This window comes from Antechinus flavipes, chromosome 3, assembly GCF_016432865.1.
Source record: "Antechinus flavipes isolate AdamAnt ecotype Samford, QLD, Australia chromosome 3, AdamAnt_v2, whole genome shotgun sequence".
In the NCBI taxonomy this organism is placed as follows: domain Eukaryota; kingdom Metazoa; phylum Chordata; class Mammalia; order Dasyuromorphia; family Dasyuridae; genus Antechinus; species Antechinus flavipes.
This window is the reverse complement of record NC_067400.1, coordinates 38,543,785-38,562,910: the sequence shown is the minus strand read 5'-3', so window position 1 is coordinate 38,562,910 and position 19,126 is coordinate 38,543,785. Positions and strand designations below refer to the sequence as shown.

The 19,126-nt window shown below is 37.5% G+C and overlaps 1 long non-coding RNA gene across 1 annotated transcript in view; it reads right to left on the bottom strand.

The window, feature by feature from the left end:
• LOC127557733 (uncharacterized) overlaps positions 1-17,865 on the bottom strand; it is a 35,037-nt gene extending 17,172 nt beyond the window's left edge. The window contains exon 1 of the long non-coding RNA XR_007952605.1: positions 17,667-17,865. This is a non-coding gene — a long non-coding RNA (uncharacterized LOC127557733). The remainder of the gene's footprint in view (positions 1-17,666) is intronic.
• Between the last annotated feature and the right edge of the window lie 1,261 nt (positions 17,866-19,126).

The window sequence follows — 19,126 nt, the reverse complement described above, 5'->3', positions numbered from 1 at the left end:
ATTTTGTTTTCTTTATTATTTTTTTCTTTTTGATCTGATTTTTCTTGTGCAGCACGATTATTGAGGAAATATGTATAGAAGTATGTTTAACATATATTGAATTACTTGCCAGGAAGGGGTGAGGGAAAGGGAGGGAGAAAAAAAAATTTCTAACACAAGATTTTACAAGGGTGAGTGTTGAAAATTATGCATATGTTTTGAAAATAAAAAGCTTTATATAAAAACAATAGCAACAAACAAATCACTTAGTTTCCTACTGTCTCCAGGATCAAAAATCAGCTCTTTTTGAGCCCTTTCCAGACCTCCTTAATGCTAGCTCCTTCTTCCTGAAATTACTTCCAATTTATACTGCATGGATCTTCATTATACACAGTTGTTTGCATGTTGTAGACACTACATTATGGATAATCATCTTCTCGAGGGCAGGAACTCTACCTTTTTTATATCTCCATGGCCTATCATAGTGATTAGCACATACCATAATATGTTTATTGACTTTCCTTGACTTAACATCTTTTTTTTTTAAACATTTACGGAAACCAAGTTCCTGGAAAAGTAACCAATTTACCCATGTTCCTGCAGGTAGTAAGTGGTTAAGATGGTATTCAACCAGTTTTCTCTGATTCCAAATTCTACTCACTAAATCATGCTTATTGGCTTTTTTGTTTGTTTGTTTGTTTGTTTTTTACATTTTGTAGTTTTTGTTATCTGCAAAATAGAGTGATAAGAATTAGTGGACAGGTCACCTTTCGTGAATATTATAGAGATGACTTTTTTGTATTTCATGAAATAGCATCCTCCTAGTTAGAAAGACAGGGCAGTTCAACATTTCCTCTGTAATTTATAATTTTAATTGCCTGGAGAAACTGAGGTTAAGTGAAGAGCCTGCTAGTGGGTAGAGTTTTGAATCTTAAGTCAGGCAGATCTCAATTTAAATCTTGCCCCAATCACTTACTAGCTCAGCTTCAGTTTTCTCATCTTGAAAAATGGGCATGATAAGAATACTTTCCTCCCTTGTGGTGAGGTTCAAGTGAGATGATATATGAAGCTCTCTGCAAACTATAAATCTATCTTTTCATTTCAATCCATTCAATTCCATTATAATCACCATTATGTAGCTTTGTATTTTTAGCTAACCAATAGGTAGAAAGAACAGATTGAGCAAAGAATGAGTGAGTTATTCTCCCTAGGGCAGGAAACCCACCCACAGGTGTATCAGCCTGATAATGATCACCAAGTAACATTTATTATGTACAGTCAAAGTGAATTCATGATTGGTCATTTTCCCACCATATTCTGGAGAGATGGGAGCCTGGTGTGGTTAAATATGCAAAGGTTGCCTTGCCTGGAGGAAGAAGCTGGAAGCTTTGAGAAGGTCTGTGGGTTCTCAAATCGAGAAAAAGACTCCTGGTACTGAGCCAGAGCAACCTTTAAAGCAGGGATGGTAACCCTTTTTTCTGCCAAAGGCTATTTGGATATTTATAACTTCATTCGTCAACCATACAAAATTATCAGCTTAAAAACTCAAGCTGTAGGAGGTTGTACCTAGTTTTCAGCTCATCATGACCTGCGGTTGAGTTGACAGGGCCAGAACAAATCATTTCCCTTATATGGCTGCCTGCCAGACCTTCCCCACCCCTGTATAAAGTATGGATTACCTGCCCTAGGGAGTGCTACTGGGCCTACAAGTACCTTTATTACATTGCCTGCATTTTTCCATTGTTTGGTTTTAGAGCAGGGAGTCTTCCATTTCCCTTTGGTATCCTTGATGAAGTCTCTGGCACTTCTCAGAATCATCTTTTTAAATGCATAAAATACAGAATAATGTCTTTAAATGCATTGATATAATTTAGGATTGCTGGAAAAACCAATTATTCAGAAATGTAATTATCAAAATATTTTCAAAAATAAGTTTAAGGGCCTCAGGTTAAGAACCCCAGTCGGAGGCTTAAAGTCTTTCCATTAGAGCTTCTTGGGGTAAAATTACCAAATCTTTAGGGGATACACACACCAAGCATTAAGATTTGTACTGATGACTTAAGTACCACAACTAGGAGGCACACTTCATGAAAAGCACTTCCAAGTTGGGAAGAATAGGTAAATCACTAGATAACCATCAGAATCCCAAGAGATCTTTAGAAATGATATATGATCAGAATAAATGTTGTGTTACATTTAGATAAAAAAAAAAAAGGATCTTCCTAAGTACTAGTTAGGGAAGGAAAGCTAGTTACCTATTTATCAATAAAACTTGGGGATTTTAGTGGACTTAACATGAGTCATCCAAAAACCAGAATGCTATCTATCCCAAGCTTCACTACAGGAGGTGATAGTCCCTCTGGGTTCTCTCAGAGAGCCAAAGTGACTAATGTTCAGTTTTGGGAGCCAAATTTTAGAAAAGATCATGATACAAAATTGAAGGATGGCATACTATATATGATATAGTAGAGGAAAATCAGAAAAAGGAGGACTCCATGGAGATGTCTAGTCTGGAGAAGATCAGGCTGGATGGGGATGGAGGGATTGGGATAGTTATGAAAGATGGGTTCAAGTACTTGAAAATGCTGTTTTATGAAAGGATATTGAGATTAATGAGTAGAAATGATAGAAATTTAGGCTTGATAATAACAATGTCTAGTGTTTATGTGGTGCTTGGAGGTTTGCAAAGTACTTTACAAATATTATCTCATCTGATCCTCACAACAACTCTAGGAGGGAGGTGCTATTATTATCCCTGTTTTACAGATAAACCAGATAAAAGACAATATTAAACAGCTAACAAGTATCTAGGCTGGATTTGAATTTAGGACTTCCTGTCTCCAAGTTGTAAATGCAAATTTAGAAAAACTTACTAAAGATATAGAATGAAACATGCATTTTTGGACATGGCCAATGTGACGTTTGCACCTATATATAATACACACACACATATATAATAATAATGTATATTATGTATTTATGTCTAATTATCTACTCATATTAAAAGAACCTACCTATATCTCACTAATTTGGAAATGCCTATTAGGATCTTAACTTCTTTTTAGGGTTAGCCTAACTGGCATAATCCCACTTTATAGTATCTTTTTCCCTGTTGAAACTAAACTTTAAAAACAATTTAAAAATAATAATAGCTTTTTATTTTTCAAAATACATGCAAACATAGTTTTTTTTACCTTTGCATAATCTTGAGTTCCAAATTTTTCTCCTTGTGTCCCCCCCACCTTTTCCCTCCCCTAGACAGCAAATAATCCAATATAGGTTAAACGTGGAATTCTTCTAACCATATTTCCACAGTTAAAATGCTGCACAAGAAAAATCCGATCAAAAGGGAAAAAATTAGAAAGAAAAAAACAAGCAAACAACAACAGAAAGGATGAAAATATTATGTTGTGGTCTACTCTCAATCCCCATAGTCCTCCCTCTGGATGCAGATGGCTCTCTCCATCACAAGAATATGAAATTGGCCTAAATCACCTTGCTGTTGAAAAGAGTCAAGTCCATCACATAATTGTCTTGTTGTGTACAATGTCTCTTAGTTCTACTTACTTCAAAACTAAACTTCTTTAGTAAATTTATTTAGACCATAATCCTCAATCTGCCACACTTTAATGGCATCTTCCCCCTAAGCAGCGCAGCTAGTTAGCACACAGTGGATAGAGTGCCGGTTATGGAGTGAGGAAGATTAATTTCCTGATTTCAAATCTGACCTCAGACACTTACTAGCTGTGCGACCCTAAGCAAGTGACAACACAAACTTGCCTCAGTTTCCACATCAGTAAAACGAGCTAGAGAGCAGATAGCAAACCACTCCGGTATCTTTGCCAAGAAAATCCCAGATGGGGTGACTGACATAAGTGAACAACAACAAAACCCTTGATTCAATTTCACAAGTATTGATTGAGCAAATGTTCTCTGTGCTAGGTACTCAGCAAGACACAGGGGAAGCTTGTCTAATCAAAGAGTAAGAGCTGAAAGGAATCTTAAGAGAAATCTAATCTAATTCCTTCTTATAGAGGAGGTAAGTGAGGTCCAATGGGGGAAGGTCAAAAAGCTGCTGAACCAAGATTCAAACTCTTCTCATTCTAGAACCAGACCTCTTTTCTCCTACACTCTGATGCGGCTTCCAAAGACATCTCCCCTGCTCAAGCAGCTTACGAACTAATCAGGAGAGGCAAAAAAAAAAAAAAAAAAAAAAAAAACTATTATGGGATCACAGAAGAGGTAGACAATGCAGGGATAGACTGAACATATTCAAGCTTCAAAATGTGTGGCCCAGGAGAGAAGAAAGTAGATAGAATCTAGAGGGAGACTATGCCCTTCGGATAGATGAAAACTCTTTTCTTTCAGATTATACCTGGGGTCCCAGCAGGCAGTCTCTGTGCCATTAACAGGACCAGCTTCGTCTCTGAAGTGATACCAGCCCTTCGGTGAACAAGGCTAAATCACTCTGGTCCTTCAGAACTTTGTTTTCACTCTCTTGGAGAGGAACCATGGGAGAATGAAGTCTGTATGTTCTGGATGCCAATAGGACCCTATTATTACTCAGGGAATTGGCCCCATGAAGCGTGGACTCATTGTCCAGCTCAAGAAATAAGAGTATTTGATTTTCAAGAGCCAAGTTGAACTCAGAACAAGCGCTGTTCAGTCTCTCTGACCCCAACGTTTATTCAGCTCTCTTCCCAAGTGCCGGGATTGTTCTTTCCATTTTTATAAGACTACGCTTTCTAACACTTGGTTCATTCTTCACTTGATGTGATTCATATTGTGAGGTCATAATGCCCTTTATTAATGTTAGAAATCCTGCTGTTCATGACCTGCAACAGAATTCTACCATCTTCAACAGTGTTTTCAGTAGATTTCCTCTAGTTTCTCTTAGAGGGAAAATCTCTTTGGTGGACCACATTTGAGTCCCCAGTGTTGCTAATTAATTTTTAAAAATCTAAAATATATAGGGATATTGATCAAAGAATGGCTTAACAAATTACATTAATGTAATGGAGTGTAATTGCACTGTAAGAAACAATGAATGTGAGTTCAAAAAAACATGGGAGATATTTAAACTGATACAAATGAAATAAGCAGAAACAGGGAGACAATGTACACAAAGAATACCAACAACAAAAAGCCCAAATTAAATTTTGTGTCTTCATAAATACAAAGTTTGGTTCTGGGAAGAGATTTTTTTTTTAACTTTTAAAAATTATTTTTATCTACTTGATTAAATATTTCCCAATTGCCTGTAAAACATTTTTAAAAGATCAGTTAAAAAATATTATGTTCCAAATTCTATCTCTCTGTCTGGTCCTCCCCCCTTCTTAAGAAGGCAAGTAAATTGGTTTTGATCATACATATGCGGTCATACAAAATACATTTCTATATTGACTATGTTGCAAAAAGAAAATACAGACAAAATAAAACGATGTAAATGAAAAAATTAAAACTATTCTTTAATCTGAACTCAAAGTTCATTAGTTTTCTCTTTTTCTTCCTGGGTTCTTTGGGACTATCATGGATCATTGTATTGCTAAGAATAACTAGGTCATTTACAATTGATCATCTTTACAATATTGCTGTATACAATGTTTCCTGGTTCTACTCACTTCACTTTGCTTGAGTTCAAATAAGTCTTTCCAGGTTTTTCTGAAATCATCTTGTTGGTCATTTCTACAGCACAATGGTATTTCCTCACAATCACATGGCACAACTTGTTCAGTCCTCCCCCAACTGATGGGCATCTTCTTGATTTCCAATTTACAAAAGGAACTGCTATAAATATTTTTGCCCAAATAAGTCCTTGCCCCTTTTCTTTGGTCTCTTTGGTCTACAAACCTCATAAAGCTATTTGTTACTGGGTCAAAGGGTATGCCGTTTTATAGCCTTGTCAGCACAATTCCAAATTCTTCTTCAGAATGGTTGAACTAGTTCACAATTCCACCAAGAGCACATTAGTGTCCCAATTTTCCCACATTTCTTTCAGCATTTGTCATTTTCCTTTTCTGTCCTATTTGCTAATCTGATAGGTGTGAGGTAAGATCTCAGATTTCTTTTAATTTACATTTGTCTAATGAGTAGTGATTCAGAGCATTTTTTTAATGTGACTATTGATAACTTTGATTTCTTCTTTTAAAAACTGTCTGTTCCCAACCTTTAACCATTTATCGACTGGAGAATGACCTTTATATGTATAAATATGGCTCAGTTTCCTATACATCTGAGAAATTTTCTCATTTCTAAAATGTGGGCATTGATCTTGATCGCCTCAAAAGTCCATTCTAGTTGTTTGATCCTATTATGTTCATTAGTTTTTCCTGAGCTTTTTTCTTTTTTAAAAAAATCTTTCCTATAAACTTTATAGGGGGAGTCCTCAAACTACGGCCTGTGGGCCAGATGCAGCAGCTGAGGGCTATGAAGTTTCTTTATTTAAAGGCCCACAAAACAAAGTTTTTGTTTTTACTATAGTTTGGCCCTCCAACAGTCTGAGGGACAGTGAACTGCCCCCTATTTAAAAAGTTTGAGGACCCCTGCTTATTAGTAAAAAGGAATTCTCATTGGGCTAGGGGGAGGGACATATACAGAAATTAATGTGAATTCAAAATGCCTCCCTCCTATCATTGGAACTCTGAGGATATAATAATACATGCTGTTGAATAAGGTCAAGAATGTGCCATCTGGTTTTAATGAATTTTCAAAATATTTATTAGAAAGGAAAGGTCCCTGGGTTGGGAGGCAATGGATGTGATATAGAAACTTTTGAAAAGCAAAAAACCACACAGGACTAATCAATTAGGAGCATGAGTTTTAGATTTCAAGCTAGTAGGGACTCAGAGATCATTTAATTCAATTCCCTCATTTGACAAATGAGGAAAATGAGGCACAGAAAGCTGGCAGAGCTGAGTATGAGCCTACCTTTGCTGTCTCCAAATTAGCTAGCTTTCTTTATTGGAGTAGGGACCTGTTAAAGGCCATTCTATATTATTTAATTGACAACATTACATGGACCATTTCCTCAAGAAATATTACACTGTTATTTGATTTGATTTGATCAATGTCATTCCATAAAGCAGAATTCGCAGGGCCAATTTGAATGTTGATGTTATCACTGTTAGGAAATTCTCCCTAGGTGGCCCTAACCATGTAGCATCCTTATTAGCTTTTTGTTTCTCAGTGGGGAAGTGAAGGGAAATGGAATCTCATAGTACCCATCTAGGTCCCTATCTTGGGAGGAAGAAGATATTAGTAGCTCTTGTGACTACATTTATAAAGCATTTGGGGGCTTACAAAATGTTTTGTACCTTCCTCCCATGATCTCAAGACAAGCCTTCATTCTCTGATATCACTATGTAAGAGACAAGTTAGTGTGTGTGTCTGTGGCTATTCAGACCACACATGCTTGGGAATGGGACATAAAAGTGAATTGAATTTGAGTAAGGAAGAGCTGCAAGGTCACCTAATTCACTTTCTTTTCTGGAACCTTTTGGGTCCAGTTGCCAGATATAGATCAGGATGATTGGAGATGGCCCTGGAGGCAATGGGAGATCTGGGTAAGGTCTTTAACAGACCTCAGTTTGACTAAAACAACTCAAGAGATTTAAGATGAGGTAAGAAATGAGGCAGACAATAGCCTCTTTTATCTAGAAAAAAAAAAAAAAAGATCAATCCAAGAGGGTATTTTGGCCATACTAACAAGAGCAAGATTAAATCACTTGCCTAGGAGTCACATAGCCAGCATGTGTCAGAATTGATCCTTGAATCCAGGGTTTCCTTACAATCTGATCTTCAGGCTCCTTATCTGCAGAAATAGGTGAAAGTAGGACTGACCTCCCCTATTTGTCGAAAGATCAGTTGAGAGGATGCTGCTATCTTAGAGGGCTGAGTCCATCAGTTCAACTATAATCGATCAACTCTGATCAGTTTCCCCATCACAAACAACGATCTCCGTCCAACTAAGGAACCTTGTGATGATTCATCAAAACGCACCAAAATTTTGTCTCAGAACTTGATGCTGCTGAATGCCCAAATAGAAAGAGCCAGGAAGTTTGAGATAAAGAGCTTTGTCAGCCCTTTTCATAATCCCACTGGACAGTTTCTTCTATTCCTCTGAATACTGCCTGGTCATTTCCAGAGCCCAGAGTTTTGGGTTACCACATGCTTGGTTTCCTGTCATTATGAATAATAGATGATCACTTGCTGTTTTTCCAAATCTTTTTGTAATAGTTTCTTTTCATGATAATCTTTGAACTTGAAGAAGGAGGAATGAAAGTGTCACTCGGGGAATAATTATTTGAACATTCCTGTTTCTTCTCTGGTGTATTTTCATCTTCAGGATTCAAATTATAAAGATATTTACCTTTAAACTTCTGAAGGCACAGGGTCTGAAAGGCTGTCTTTATAAATCTTGGAATTTAGAAATGTCATGCTTTAACAGGGAGATGGCAGAAACAGCTGCTCGGTTGGAAAGAGGGGAAATAAACACATTCTTTGTTATTGTCATTAAAACCACTGAGGGGGGATTAGAATATTTGAATATTCTTGAGAAATCCCTATAGTTCTTCTCCATTGTATCTGTGGAATCTTATTCTACCTCCTTAGTGAGCACAAGACCACCAGGGGAGAGGGGGACTACGTTTCCTACTATCTTCCCCTACTCCCCCTGTCCCTTCAGTCACAGGGAATGGGGAAGAACAGAGCAAGCAGACCTAGCTAGCTCTGTGGGTGGCTCCCCTACCTTGCCACCCTCCCCCAACACAGCCTGTGCCAACTTCTCAATGACTCAGGAATCCATGGGATGCTTCTGCATCACAGCACAGGCAAGAAGCAAGAGGGATTTCAGTACACAGCATCAAAAACATCAATTGCACATAAATGCAGTGGGATCGATTTTAAAGATGAAGTGTGCTGAGGGAGCTTTCCTTTCTAAAATGATGACTCTGATGACTAAAATTGCTTCTGCTTAGGCTTTAGTGATTTTAGGGCCACTGGACCCTGGATGATCACTGCTAAAGTTCTGTTTGGTTCTGGACAAGATGAGAGGCATCAAGGTGGACTGGGGGCCCAGAGGGGTACAAAAATAGAGTCCTGATTTTTTTTTCTCTAATCCCGTTTTCTCATCTGCAAAATGGCTCCACAGGGATTCAATTTTGGGAGAGCAAGCTTAGGAAAAGAGTATTAGTTTTATTCTACAATATGGTATCATCATCTTTAAAACTGGGGGTTGAAGAGGCAGTAAGCAATTATTAAGCCTCCACAAGCTTACTAGCTTTGTGACTGTGTAAATCACTTTATCTCTGCCTTGGTTTCTTCAACTATAAAATGGATGGATAATACCACCTACCTCCCAGAGTTGTTGTGAGGATTAAATGAGGATCATTGTAAAGTGTTTAGTATAGTAATCGCTATGTAAATGTTAGCTAACATTTTTATTATTACCTAAGGTCACACAGATATTAAATGGCAAAGCTGGGATCTAAAACAAAGTCCTTAGTATTTTTTCCACTACAACATGGCGGATTTATCATCATGGATTCAATGTTTCTGAGCCTCTTTATTTCTATCTGGAAATTTAGTTCAATTTGACAAGCATTTAAGTGATTCCCCTGAGCAATAGACTGTGCTAAACATTGCTAGAATACTGGTATTATCCAGGTCAGAGAGTCCTGGGAAGAAAGTGTTCAGTAATACTTTAAGTGATACAGAAGTGTGAGCTGTTCTCGAACTTTGGCCGCCGGCTCATTCCTGTGTTTGGTACTCAAGCATCCTCTGATAGACCAGTTAAATAAATGGATGTAAAAACATTTATAAAGTACAGTCTGTGTTTCCCAGCTAGGCCCTAGGGATACGGCTCTGCTACTGCTCTACACTAGTTTACCTCGTCTCCCAGAAATAAAAGAAAAAACATTTATTAAGGGCTTATTAAGTGCTTTGGGCAACTAGATCGTGTAATAAATATGGGATCTGGTGTTAAGAATACTTGAATTAAAATCTGGATTCAGATACTCATTAGCTGGGTGACCTTGGGCAAGCCACTTAACCCTGTTTACCTCAGTTTCTTCAATGTAAAATGAGCTGGAGAAGGAAATGGCCAGCTGCTCAGTATCTCTGCCAAGAAAACCAAAAACTCACATGTGATGGAAACAACTGAACAAAAACAACCAAACAGATGTTTAGTCCAGAGGTAAGCCCCAAAACAAATATGAAGGGGAAGATAGCCCCTGTCTCCTCTAAGTTCTTGGACTAGTCTTCTAAAGCTCATTGAAGTACTATCTCAAGTAGGGTTCTATGTCTTTTAAAGATGACTTAAATGTGTTGAAAATGGGGGAGCATTCTGAATTCTAAATGGGTATTTCAGATGCTAGGATAGATCACTCTCCACAGCACCAGGAACAGGGGAAACCTAATATAGAGAGCGTTAGAAACCTCAGAGTCAAGCCAATAAGCATTTATTAAATACCTACTGTGTGCTGGGCACTGTGCTAAAAATGCTGGGATATAAAGAAAGGCAAAAATAGTCACTCTTCCACTCCCTCGTTTTATAGATGAGGAAACTAAGGTCTAAGAAGATAAATTGCTTATCCAAAAAATCACAAAGGTGGAATACACCAAAAGTGGGATTTGAAATCTTGACCTCTCCTTTGGAGTTAGTGATCTTTGTCCTCTACAAAGAATCTGTTTTTACAAATCTTTTTGTAATAGTTTCTTGCCAGCCAGCATTTTTAAGCATATAGTGTGTGCCAGATGTTCTAGGGACACAAGGACAGGAAAAACGGGGTCCCTCCCTGCAAGAAACTTACATTCTAACAGGGGAGACAATATAAGATAAAAACCAAAAACCAACTCTTTACAAAATACAAACAAAAAATTGTTGATTTTTGTTTTCAAAGCAGACCAAAGATATCATGGTGATGACTCGACTTTCAAGTGAATTGGATTTAAGTGAGGCATCAAAAAGTCATCACTTGATTCAGACCAGGTTCAATGATATTGTGAAGATGAGAGCCATCTACATCCAGAGAGAGGACTGTGGGAACTGAATGTGGATCACAGCATAGCATTTTCATTTTTGTTGTTGTTTGCTCGAATTTTTTTTCCTCATTTTTTCTTCCTTTTTGATCAGATTTTTCTTATGTAGCAAAATAATTATATAAATATGTGTGCTTATATTCATATGTAAATTAATTTTTTTTTTTTTTTTACCATGTTTAACATATATTGGGTTGCTTGCCATCTAGGCGAAAGGGTGGGAAAAAATGGAACACAAGCTTTTGTAAGGGAAAATATTGAAAAAGTATCTTTGTTTATGTTTTTAAAATAAAAGTTTCAATAAAAAATTTTTTTAAAAGTCATCACTTTCTCTCTTCCTAAGTCATTGAAGTTCAGTGGGTTATGATGGTCAACACAAGTGATGATGGGCCTGAAGTCTCAGCTGGGGAGGCCTGGGAAAGGCCTCTTATAGAAGCTGGGAATCAGAATTAAGCTCTGAAGGAGGCCAGGGAAGCTGAGAGATGGGGACTGACCAATGGGAATAGTCTCTGAATTAGTAGGGAGATGCGGTGTCACATGCAAGAACAGTAAAAAAGTTTATCCAATAGAAGCAGAAAGCCCACCCTGTTTTCTAAGCCCCGGAGGAGAGAAGGTGGCTGCTAGGGCCAAGTGCCAAACATTATGATGAGGAAGGTGGATGAAAATAAGCATGGAATTTCCAGCAGCTGAGCTGAGATAGGGAGGGCCAAGATTTTCTGCTGGTTTAGGTGCCTGGGATTGACTTCTCCATTTAGTGCCCTTCTCTCTGAAATTTTGTAATTCTGGTGGAGATGGGGTTTGACAAGGGAATGGGCTTGGGAGCCAGAGTCTGCCCGAGTGGTTTTAGAGGGCAGAGTCCCACCTAGTTCACCTTCTTTTCTTTTAATGGCTCCAAAGATTATCTTGCTGTTTTCTTTTTTCTTGATCACAAGGTAGAGTTCTGCTTAGCACTTCTTTTCTACTGTGGTCCATTTGTGGAACAGAACTCCAACATCATACGCCTCTTTTCTCTCATTCAATCCATCAAAAAACAATTATTGAATTCCTTCCACCTAGCAGACATCTTGGTAGGTGAGAGCAATTCAGAGTAAAAAAAAAAGATAGCTCTTGCCCTTAAGGAGTTTATATCTAAAGGAAAGAGAATGTTTGGGTATTGGGGAGAAAGGAAAGAGGAAGGGAGGACTGACCAGTGACCAAATAATAAGCAATAATGTATCATATTAGTATGCTAATATACTATATCATATAGCCTATATTATATAATTATGGTAATATACTTGCATGTATACATACATACACACATATATTTATGTTTGACTGAGCCTCATCAATTGAGTTACCCAGAAGCTTTGCTTAAATTATAGGTTATAAGGGGTAGGTAACTATAACGATGAAGTGTTAAGATATGAAGTAGTTTGTTATTTAGTTGTTTTGAACTCTTCATGAGCCCATTTTAAGATTTCTCTTGGTAAAGATTGTAATATTCTTCTCTAAAATGTAATGTTCTCTTGTTGAGGTTTTCTTGGGGTCTCTGGAAACAGCCTTGTTTCAGTTCAGTAATTATCACAAACACAGCCAGGGATTAAAGTCCAAATCCTTTATTGTCTCCTTCGAAGTCTTGTCTCCTTCACTTGGGGCTCGGCTAGTTTTTCTGGATGCCTATCTCTCTCCTTAGTTCCAAAAACCTGAACTCCCACCTGCCTTCTCTGGCTTCTGAATCTCCCCAACTGAATCCTGGCTGAGGCTCTGAGAGCTTCTAGTTTGCTTGTCTTTCTGGCCCTGATTGCTTTTTGCTTATATGCCCCACACTGAGTATACACCAATCATTAGATCACTAGGAAATCATTATTTGTTGTAGGATTAAATCAACGTTAAACTAGATTTAACCATTGTCTCCTCAATTCCACTTAGTACCTTGTTTCAAGTTCTGGCCCATAACATCTCCTTGTAGGATTAAATCAATCATACTGAACCATATTAAATTGGATAATTATTGTCTCTATCAATTCCACTGATGTAGTACCTTGTAAGAATCCTTTGTTTCAAGTTCAGAGTTCTGGCCCATAACAAAAGATAAAGAAGTTTACCATTTTTTCCTCTTCCTCATCATTTTACAGATGAGGAAACTGAGGCAAATAGTATTCAGTGACTTTCTTATGGTCACATAGATAGTAAGTATTTTTTGAACTCAAAAATAGGAGTTTTCTTGACTCCAGGCACTCTTTGTACTGAACCACCTAGCAATCTATACAATTATCTTGAAATAGTTAACATTTGTCTTATAAAGGATTTGTAGTCTATATCCAAAGGGACTCTGGAAATCTTGGCTGCTTTCCACTGGGCTAGAGCAGATTAAAATATAATTGGGAAATTTAGTTCAATAAACATTAATCTAAGTGCTAAGTGCATACAAATAAGAAAAAGGTTGATTCCTGCTCTCAAGGATCATACAATCTAATAGTGGAAGATTACTTATAAAAGGAAGTTGAAAAGTATTCCCCATCCACTCCTTTGAAGACCTCTCACCATTCTTGATACATTTCCTTAACCATCTTTTCCTCTGTTTCTGATCCCTCTGGGTTGGATTTGTCCTCTCTATTGGGGTCCATCCTCATTCTTTTAATACTTCAAGTCTAACTGGGCCTCCACCTCCAGGTTGTTCAATCTTTACCATCCTGACCAGCGTTTGTACTACCTTGTGATAAGCTGGATCACACAGGGAAAGCAGACAGAGTAGTACAATTCCACTTAAAGTTATCAGCGGGAGCCCAAGAATATGTTTCCAGCAGTTGTCTCCAGACCTCCAGACCAAGACCACCAAAAAGTACTAAATGAGGAAGACCAGGTCTGGAAGGGGACGTGGGTCAATTTTCTAATGTCTTTGGCAATTTCCTTTACTACCTGTCCATTATCATCAATTTTCACATAGCAAAAATTTAATTTCCTACAAACTCTACCTTTTTCAGCCAACAAGTAGTTTAATTCTAATCTATGCCAGAATATTCCTTCTCTAGTTTGAGCGGCCTGGTCTGCTAATAAATCTGATGCCTTTGTTGTAGTAATTATTTAGACCATGGCCTGGAGTCTAATGAACCTATTCAGCATACAAATTGGGGTTCTGTATACCAACTCCCATCTGGGGCCATCTATCACCCCAACCATTTGTGTTCCCAGTAATTAGAGTAGGTAACTCTTCACAAATAAAGATGTCCATCAGGAAAATCAGCAACAACAGAAATGCTAAAAGAAAGACAGGCATCTAGTAACAGATAGATGACTCAGCCAAATACTCACTTATTTAGGATGTAATGACTACATATTTTCTGATAAGAAACTGCAATATCATAGCCTCTACTGACCATTTGCCCTGATTATAGAAACTTGTTATGAGAGGAAAAAGAAGGGACATGATTATAATAAAAACTGGTCCCTCAGATCTCAGCCTGAGAGCACATACATGACAGGATAAAGCAGCCTTAGTTCAGTTTGACTTTAGGTAATTGCATGCAATAACAATTCTACATTATAGTTAGATCCAAGAATAATCAGGTGAGTTCTTATTCAAAGGAACACCACTGGGAAATTGAATCAGAGGGATCCCCCTTTAAGCAAAGGCCAAATTGTTCTCCCAACTATTGCCCAAATACTAAACTCTACCCATAAAATTTAGGATCACATTCTTCTGAGTAGTTTGTGACATATTCCTTTCAGATGGTGCATTACTGGCTTGATGATCCATCACACAATCATACTTGAATTCAAAACTCCAAATAATATCAGCTACAGTCTCAAGAGACTTTCTCTCGAACAGTAAGTTTCATTAATCAAAATTTCAGGTGAATTCAGGTTTCAAGGATCACATATTCTAAGTAAGTATTGACTATAATCTTAAATTGATAATTAAGATTCATCCTGGAAAGTTCACAGCTTATCTTCATATGTAAGTCCATGCGTTTTAAATTCAACATTTACACAAATTATTTTCACTTAAGATGCTCAATAACCAATCTATATCAAAACACATTCAGGCATTGACCATGTTTAAAGAGACAAAGACATAGATCATTGTTCTCAGAATTTCCCTAAACAATAGTAAAAGCTTTAAGACGACTCAATACAACCAATCAAAATGCAAATAGAATATGAATATACTGTCCTAAATTCACATTAAAGAACCCTATCAGAATTAACAATAATTTCTTCATCCTAAAAAATGTTAATTCAACTCCAGCTTTTCTGGAAATATAAGTAACAGATACAACACCCAAGATTGCTAAAATTCCTCTAAGCACAATTAATCACCCCTCCCACCAAAACATTCCTAATTGCCCAGGTGTAAAGTCAATTTTACAGATTATAAATTGTCCTTAACAGTCCATTCTTGAAATTCCTCCAAAGGTCTTTTAATCCTGGTGTTCTCAGCCTCCAGGTTGCAGTTTCAGCCATTTATAATGACTGTTAAGGTCTTTCCCACTCTGCTTCTTCCAGGACTAAGTAAGCACTCACTCTCCTGGAACTTCAAATTCTAAAGGTGTTGTCTGGGCCATGAATCCTTGGTTTCTAAGGGCTGAAAGGAGTGAGGACATGGCCAGTAGATAATTCCTTAAAAACTTATCCTTTGTTTCAAAAGAGGATCTTTCCCTTTCTCCTCCCCTCAAAATAAACCAATCTTGTACTGGAAAAGTCCCAGATCATTTCTGGGAACAGTTCTAATTCTTTAATAAAGCAATAGACAAACATTTGGTCCAAGTCAACTTAGTCTTGAAGATCAATTTAGTAATCAGTTTCTTAAGAATCTGATCCATTATTTTTACTTTCTCTGATGTATCCCAGGTGCATGGAATTCTCACTCAATTTATAATCCTTCCCCATTATTTTTTATAAATCCTTAGAAGTAGAGTATGTTCTATTATTGGAATAATTAGTCTCTACCAATTCATACTTACATACAATTTGTTCCAATGTTATTCTACGAACCTTTCTTAAGGCAGCAGAGCTCAGGGGAAAGCTTCCCCTCATCCTACCAAATGGTCCACTATAATCAGCAAATATCTCAGTTTTTCCCACTGATGTCATTTTAGTAAAACCTAACTTGAATATTTTGGGGCCAGGTGATTCCTTCTTAATACCTTCTATTTATCTTTAGACATATCATACACCTTTCAGAAACAATTTGTTTTGCAATTACACATCCCTATACAATTTATCTTACTTTTGTTTAATATAAAAAATTTGCTTTGGACCAGATTTCATACAATTATATCATGTATCCAGCTGGGCTGACAATGTTAAAGCACAGCTGATACATTTTTTTTTTTATTTTACAAATTACCTAATGTGCAATTTAGCAAGCGACAAAGCAACTTAAATAAACAAAAAGCAACCTTAAATTTCATATCATTAAGAGATGCAAATGTGACCTCTTTAGGTAAGTTAAAAAGAACTTTGTTTCAATATCCCAATTTTTTTAAAACTTTAAATCAAATCAAACTTCCAGTAGCAACACTGCCATATCAATGCATACATATTTCTAAAATCTTATACCAGAATAAACAAGCTCAGAAATACACATAGCTCTGAAAATTAAGATGGCAGAAAATTGCCCTTTCACATTTGTCTAAAAGGGAAGGGAACATGCAAGAAGGGCTTTAAGAAACTGGTGGACTTTAGGACCCTGGAGGAGAGGATTGGAGAAATTTGGACCCAGGTGTCCGGCTGCAGGTCTGTGACCCAGTGACTAACCCCCTTTCCATGCCAGAAATGCTGAGGAACGATGTCAAAGATGTTGGGGCACCAGTGCAAATCTCAGAAGAATCCAGGCCATGGAGGGATACCTGCTTACGCAGGACAGATTCCACAAGCTTCTCTAAGGGAGAGAAGCATGAAAAATCCCAGAGAGGATATTTTTTTCTTTTGCAGTTTTTCTGTAAACCTCAAGTTTGGGCCCTCAGAAGGCTTTTAGTCATATAAATTAAGCCTATTTAAAAATACAATAGACTAACTCAAGTTAGAGAGGACCAAGCAACTTAATGATTAATCTCAAAAAAAAAACAAAAACAAAAACAGAATCTACTAAAATGTTTTAGCAGTTCTATATAATCTTAATTATTTCTGCAGATTCAAATTGACCAGTTCTAGGTCCACAGAAATGTCAGTGTATTTTTTTTTTTTTTTTTTTTTTTACTTCTTGGTGTGTCAGTTAAAAACTTTACCTTGTCTCAGAACTAGAACTTCCTCTCTAACTAAAAACAACTTGCATAAATCCAATTATAAAAAACAAATGCTTTTAAATCCTAAATAGCCAGATCTTTTCCTTTGTAATTCAGCTGACAGAGAAACACAGAATAAACACACACTCACACACACACTTTTCTAACTCAATCAAGTTCCTTTTCTTGGCCCCACCTTGGGATGGAAGGAGGGGAGTTCTGGAGCCCAGCCTTAGGAACCAGCTGGCTGGGTAGTAAAGACTCCTCTGAATTTACAGTTCCTCAAGCACTGCCATTTGCCCAAACAAAACAACAATATTTAATCCCTATACATTTTGGTACTTCATCCCAATTCTTCCTAAAGGGCTACTTCCAGGACACCAGACAGGTTTTTGTTTCTTGTTCACTTAAGCATCTTGTCCTCTTAAATGCAGGACTCACCTGATCTTTCCAAAGGAAGATGGGAGAATCCTTATGAACTCAAACCATTTAGAGTTTCCCAAAATCAAAGGGAAATGGGAGCCTTTTACGGACTCTAAGGGCTTCAAGTCTTCCAATTCCAATTCCAGTCACTTAGGCAGATTCAGTTCTTGTCAGAAAGCAAGTCTTTTTATCGAATGAAACTATTTAGACTTTCCCCCCTTTTCTCCACCCACCCCCAGTTTCTTGCCCTTCCTGAGTTGTGCACAACTTACCTGACTGATTTCAAAATTCTTAGCTGGTTTTTCTCTTGATCTGAATTAACCTTCTATCTTTGCTAGTCTACTCCCGTTTTTGCTTTCTCCGAGTCTCTCTTAAGGAATTAACCTGATTGGAGTGGGAACTCCTGAGCCGAGCCCAAGGACCACTGGAGAACTCTCTGGAAGGTGCCTGCTCCAGGATTCGGTACTGGAGAGAACTCTCACAAACAGGAAATAGCCTGCATGAACCCATGAAACTGTGGGACAGCTTATCCAAATTAAAATCAGAGATGCTCAAGGTAAAAAAGCAAAAAAGGATTTATTATGATCTTCTGAGAAAGGGCAACTCCCAACAGACAAGGTGTCAGTAGAGGAGTACAAAATACAAACTGCAAAACACAAGACTCTATAGACCCTAACCAGAAGTCATTCCCCCTCACTTTTTCTTCCATTGTTAGCAAGTTTTTATAGACCCAGAAACTAAATATGAACCACAAACACATTTTTCCTATTATGTAGTACTTAATGCTAATGAAAAGGTGTGTGTGGGGAGAAACAGGAGGGAAATGTTTGTTTATGTAAGATAATTGAACACCTGCAGCTTTAGTCATAGCTCAACTTGTTATTGCGAAGTCTCAAAGACACAATTAGGACATGGGTCAAAGCCACATTCTTATGAGAAGGTCTTTATTCAGTTTATCCTATTCACTGCCTTGCTTACTTCTCTTTTTTGCTCCCTTCCTTCCTTCTCTTTCTTTTCCTTCCTTCCTTCCCTTTCCTCCCTCTTTCCTCCTTTTTTCATTCCCTCCCTTCCTCCTTTTTCTTCTTCTCTTACCTCTCTTTCTTCCCTTGATTTTCCCCTTCCTTCCCTTTCCTCCCTCTTTCCTCCTTTTTCTCCTTTTTTCATTCCCTCCCTTCCTCCTTTTTCTTCTCTTACCTCTCTTTCTTCCCTTGATTTTCCCCTTCCTTTCCTCTCTTCCTTCCTTCCTATTAAAGAAAATTTAGAAATAAAAGGACCTTTTCTTTTTTCCTGAAAAAGATGGTCTTGGAGTTGATGATGTCAGAATTAGGGAGAAGACCCTGGGTGTGGGGGAGGGAATAGGGATGGACAGTTTTTGCTTTTTCCTCTCTCTTGTTCAATCTGCCTCCCCTTTGGCTTGTTTTCTCAAGGCGCTAGGGCCAAAACATTGCAAAGGGCACCCAAATTCCCATTGTCATTTC